Here is a 6,487-nt window from a genome sequence, read left to right on the forward strand (position 1 = left end):
ATCAAAAAGAACGATTTCTCAACATTTGCTGCAACATGGACAGCACTGGAGGAGATAATGCTAAGTGAAATCAGTCAAGCAGAGAAGGAAAATTATCATATGGTTTCACTCATTTATGGAACATAAGAAGTAGGAAGATCGGTTGGAGAAGAAAGGGAAGAAGAAAGAGGGGGTAATCAGAAGGGGGAATGAACCACGAGAGACTATGGACTCTGGGAAACAAACTGAGGGCTTCAGATGGGAGGGGGTGGGGAAATGGGATAGGCTGGTGATGGGTAGTAAGGAGGGCACGTATTGCATGGTGCACTGGGTGTTATACGCAAGTAATGAATCATGGAACTTTACATCAAAAACTAGGGATGTACTGTATGGTAACTAACATAATATAATAAAAAAATTTTAAAAAAAATAAGCCCTCAAACATTAATAAAGCATGGAACTAAAAGACTAAATAAATAAATCAATAAAATAAAAAATAAAATGGAGCAGGGAGGGGATTGAGGAGGTGGCCCTTCCGCACACTGTCACTGGGTGGAGTCAGGATTCTGAACTGGGCCAAACCATAAAGACTAACAACTGCGGAACCCCTGCAACTTGCTGCAGTAGCTACTGGCCTTTGCGCAGCGATCCCTGCAGCACCCAACACAATCAAACTTCTCTGTAAACAATGTGTAAAAGCATTCTCCTTGGGGCTTCTGGGTGGCTCATGCAGTTAAGGGTCTGCCTTTGGGTCCTGGGTTGGAGCCCCAAGTCGGGCTCCCTGCTCAGTGGTTTGTCTGCTTCCCCCCTGCCCCTCCCCCAGTCAGACTGGCTCGCTCTCTCTCTCTCTCAAATAAATAAATACTTAAAAAAAAAAGATAAAAGAAAAGCATTCCTCTTTTCTGTCCAGAAACTCCTATTCTTTGCTCTCTAGTGGGACACTATTTGCCTCGTGTAATCAGTATACGCCAAATTACAAATCTTGATCTCAAATAAACACTTTTGCTTAATTATTGCCTCCTTACAATTTTTGGTGGACACCTTCTAGGTTCTTTTATTATCTCTGTAATAAAAAGAGATTGACAAGGAAAAGCAAACAGAAGTTCAACAGCATGTATCGCTCCTGTATATGTGGGAGATATCCAGGAAAACTGAGTCAAATGCTCCAACATGGTTTAAGCCCCCACCTTGAAGACCATTTTTAGCTAAGGACAAAAGAAGGATGTTGGAATGGGGGTGGGGAGGCCAATTATGGGAGGTTACCAGAAAAAGCCCAGCAAACAATGGTAAGGTTTGGGGCGCCTGGGTGAATCAGTCGGTTAAGCATCTGCCTAAGGCTCAGGTCAGGATCTCAGAGTCCAAGGACAGAGCTCTGCATCGGGCTGAGCAAGCATACAGAAGTCGAGAGAGAGAGAGAGAGAAAAATGTATAGATAATTCTCATGGGCTTCTCCCTTCCCCACTTTCCTACCCACACAGCCTACAGTTTTCCTGTTATTAACATCTTGCATTAGTGTGATACTTCTGGTATAATTGATGAGCCAATATTGATTATTATTAAATAAAGTCCACAATTTTTTAAAGAGATTTATATGTTTATTTGACAGAGAAAGAAGGTGAGAGAGCACAAGCGGGAGGAACGGCAGAGGAAGAGGAAGAATTAGGCTCCCCACTGAGCAGGGAGCCCAATGTGGGGCTCAATCCCAGGACTCTGAGATCATGACCTGAACAGGAGGCAGACACTTAACTGACTGAGCTACCCAGGCGCCCTAAAGTCCACAATTTAATTAGCATTAGTTCTTCGCATTAAATGGTTCTAGGGGTTTTGACAATGCATAATGTCATTGTAGGAGAGGAAAACGTTTTCCTTAGGTCTCCTATGGTCTCTGGCTAGGTCTGAAAATAGAACTGACAGAGATGAGTAGGAGAAAAGCATACAAATTTGATTAAATTTTTACATGTACATGGGAGCCTTTGCAAGAGAATGAAGACCTGAAGAAGTGACCAGAGCAGGAAGCTTTTGTACGTTTTAGACAAAGATACAATGTATTGTGAAGAACTGGCAAGATAAAGGGTTTGGTCTATGGGTAGTAAATGGTGAAGAAGAAACTAGAAAGAAAAGGGTTAGTTTAACAAGGTTTGCTTGCAGATTCTTGTGGTACCACCTCTGGCTGGGAAGAGATTGTCTCCAGGAAAAAAATTTATTTCCTGCCTTTAGTCCATAAAAGGACAGACTTTTCTGCATTTACTAATTCTTAACTGCCTTTAGTGCAAAATAATTTTTATGTCGAAGAGCCATAGTTTGGGGTGACATGGTCTGGTTTCCTTCAGCACTAACAAGGAATACCTCCTTATTTTTTTTTCATTTCTTTCATCAGACTTTTGTAGTTTTCTTTATATTGATCTTGTTCATTTTTTATTAGATTCGTAACTAGGTATCACATTTTTCTTTGTTCTAATGTAATTTTTTTTTCAAAATCAATTGTTCCTTGCTGGTACATAAGAAAGGAATTGATTTTCATATATTAACCTTGTATCTTGTGATTTTGCTCTAAAAAGACATCATGTTTATCCTGTAGATAATTGAAGACATTAAAAGCAAGAGTGTTCCAGTATTCTATTTATGCTCAAGAGTGCTAATCTGCAAGGGGTATGTAGGACAGATCAGAAGGAATAGAGGCTAGAGGCAGGGAGTCCCTGTAGGAGGCTTTTCTGTGAGCCCTCCAGGAGACAGTAAGAGTCCAAATAAGTGTATTACCGCACCAATGGAAGAGTAAGGACAGATTCAAGAGGCAAATAGCTTAAAGTGGCCCTTCTCCTTCACGCCTCTGGGTCTCTATCTTCCCAAACTCCAACTTGTCCTTGTACCCGGTGTGCAGGAAGCCAAATTCAGAGACACTGCATTTAAAGCAAGGAAAGCTTTATAGTCAAGAGGGCAGCCCAAGGAAAAAGTAGGGGAACATTCCCAAAGCTCCCTTGCCCTGTGAGCTCAGGGACCACTTATACACATGAAAGGAAAGTAAGGGGTTTCCTGAAACTCACTGGGGAGTCCTTGGGGCAATCTGGAGGTAATTATTCTTGTGGACAAGGAGGTGCTACTGGGACCTGGAATCAGATACATAAAAACAGATGTTACTCTCTGGTCCCCGTTACGTTTCTACAATCAGTGGGTAGACAGGGAGTAGGAGTAAAAAGGCAACATTAGTGATTGACTGTGCCTGAGGTTAAGAGGTAAGGAAAACAGGAGTACCGATAGCTCAGGCAATTGAACCTCTGACACTCGGTTTCAGCTCAGGTCCTGATCTCATGGGTGGTGGGATTGAGCCCCTTTCCGGGTAAATGGTAGGTGGGGAATCGGTCCGGGGATTCTCTCCCGTTGCCCCTCCACCCACTCATGCTCTCTCTCTCTCCAAATAAATAAATAAATAAATCTTTCAAAGAAAAACAGAGATACATAAAATAACTAAGTAGGGAACAAAACAATGTAGAGTTGAGGTAATAATGCAGCTAATACCACGTTAGTTTTGCTTGTTTTCAAAATGAGTCCGGAGGCAAGGGTCTTGCCTCCTCTTCACACGCAGTTCCCTCTTGGGATGCCCTTCCCATCCTCGAACTTCTAATTAATCCTCAAATTTCAGTTCAGGTGTTGTGGCCTTCTCTCCACCAGCTCCTCAGACACCGTGGTATGTCCCCCACCACAGCCGAAAGAGTTGTTTACAGTTAATAATATGCAGTGTATTCTCTATTTATCTCACCGTCTTTTTCATTAGATCATGAGCTTCTGAATCTGAGAAGCCCAGGATCTGACCCAAGAAACGTGCATGTAAATGAATAATTCATTCAAGTCCGCTGCTGCAGCTCCCAACAGTACCTCACACACGGTTACTGTTATATCACATTTACATATCGTGTTTTTCCTTAAAGAATCGAAATCATACAGCTTGAAAACACTGAAGTTTCATATCGAGAAGGAAGTGCTCAACCCATACCGAAAATTAATCATTTCCTCACAACTTCTTTGAGGAAGTTATCACTTCTTTGTGCCTATAAGTAGGCTTGCTCTTCATGTGTCTGCAGGGACACGGGATTTAAACAGTGAGTTGGAGAGTGTGGGTCTCATCCCCACCGGGCACGAGCGTGCATCTTCCAAGCACTAGGTTCCCTGTCCTCTGTCCTAGGGCTTGGAACCCTTCCCTGCTGCACGCACGCGGTGCTGGCCTACCTGGCAGGGGAACAGCAGACCAAAGCCTCTGAGCCTGGCACTCACCACTGCCTCTGTTCTCAGCGGGAGCCCCAGCACGGAGACCTGGTAAGAGCAGAAGCCTGGGTGCTGGGGAGGGTAGAGCCGTGAAGATGGCCAGAAGGTCCAGGTCAAATAGATGGGGGAGAAATATTCCAGGAGGGAGGAGGGAAGAGACAAGGTTCTGGACCAGTAAGTACAGGACAAAGAGAAGGATGGGATCTGCCAGTCAGAGGAACAGTCATCTTACCTCACATTCCCCCTCCCTGGGCTTCGGGTCCTTCAGAGAATTGTGAGACTCAAGTCAGAAAGAAGATGATTCAAAAAACCAGAAAAGGACCAATGAAATCTTAAAAGGCGCACTAAGGGTCTAAGTGGTTGTGGATAATAATTTTGTTCTTATGGCTTCTGCTACTGCCCTTCTCTCATTTTCTTCCCTCTTCCTGCACAGGAAAGATGATGCTGGATCTTCTGGGACCCTTTCCTCTCCTCCTGTTGCTGCTGGGATCATGGGGGCCGGTGCATCCATTGGGTGACTGGGCTCAACCCTCCGCCACTGTTCGAACGTTTCAAATTAAGCATCTAAGAGAACATCGTGTCCAATGCAACAGGGAAATGCGTCGTGTCAACATTCTTGATCAGCGATGTAAAGATCAAAACACATTTCTGTATGACTCTCTCCACAATGTGGCTGCCACCTGTCTTTTGCCCAGCATGAGGTGCAGGAATAGAACTCAGATGAACTGTCACCAGAGTGAAAGTCCTATTAACATGACCTACTGCAATCTCACTGGAGGGAGATTTCCCAACTGCCGCTACAGCACCGCTCTCCAGTACAGGTTTTACGTTGTTGCCTGTAACCCTCGTCTGCCACGTGACCCTCCTTATCCTCTGGTTCCTGTCCACTTAGATTTAACCATTCCTGTGGTTTCCTTACACTTAGGTTAAGACCAAGGTTCACTCCCTGCAGGCTCTCTCATGATCTCTTCTGCCTTTCTTCTCCTTTGTTGACTTCCACGGTTCCCATAGAAGAAAGAAGAAGGGGAGTGGGGGAATTACAGGGCCAAGATGCAAGATCAGAGTTGGGGACAAAACAAATAGGATTCTTTTCTGCTTTGGAGCTCTGTGTCTTTTGAAGGGAGGCAATAGGGAAGAGGCAAAGAAAGACCCAGGCGCCCTATTTTTAATCTAGCAATTTCTGCCAAGCTTTGTTGCATTGCGTTCACAGCAATAAAACCACTTTCTGCTGCATCGTAATGACCTTGAGTGTGTGTGTTTCGGATTGCTTGCACGTCGTTGCCAGCCGGGGGCCATCTAGATTGCATTTGCTGACATTCTCAGGGGAACTGGTTGGGCCCAGGCGACCTTACAGGTTATTCAGCAACCCAAGGCTTCTGCCACTTCCCCCACCCCTGCGTCCTTGGGATGTTGGAGCAAGAGAGTTCATCAGTCCTTCAAACTCTGCTCGAGGCTTCGACATATCTCCCTTGAAACCATGGTCTACGTTTATTTGGAGGTGGCATGGATAGCTCACAGAGTGTGCATAGTACTTTCACACACAGGTTCTAACCCTGACGACTGATGCTTCCTACATCTTTACTATTGGATTCCGTATTTCATCAGATAATGTTTTAAATATAAGTAATAGTAGGGATAATAATCCACTGCACCTTAGAATCAGTTCTCCCATGATCTACTGGAATACAGGAAGAGAAGGCATAGATCAAGGGGGAAAAAAAGCATTGGGGAACTAAAAACATTCCTGCCTTACCTAAATATTGAAATATCACAGAAGTAATGGTGTTTCGGAACAGGTTGTCGGTTTAGACCCTGAAGGACCGGAAGTGGGTATTTGGTTGGGGGGCAACTGGATGGCTCATTGGTTAAGCCCGTAGGCCTCTGCCTTACTCAGGTCATGATCTCTGGGTCCTGGGTTCACGCCCCTTTAGGCTCCCTGCTCAGAGGGCAGCCTGCTTCTCCCTCTCCCTCTGCCCCTCCTCCTCCCTGCTGCTCCATCTCTCTCTATCTCTCAAATAAATAATAAAATCTTAAAACAAAAGGTGTTGGCTGGGATTAAGAATTTAGGTCTTGTGTTTGCATAAGTAGGAATTCTAGCCCAATTAGAAGGAAGGAGGGAAAGCCACTGTGGGACGGTGTGGTTAGTAAAAGCCACCCTGTCTCGAGAAGCTGCAGCAAGGAGCAGAGCAGCGTGACAGCAGATCTGAAGTTTTCTGTTCACTTAAGATTTAGTTTTATTTTAGAGGGAAAG

This window comes from Ailuropoda melanoleuca, unplaced genomic scaffold (assembly GCF_002007445.2).
Source record: "Ailuropoda melanoleuca isolate Jingjing unplaced genomic scaffold, ASM200744v2 unplaced-scaffold6642, whole genome shotgun sequence".
Taxonomy (NCBI): Eukaryota; Metazoa; Chordata; class Mammalia; order Carnivora; family Ursidae; genus Ailuropoda; species Ailuropoda melanoleuca.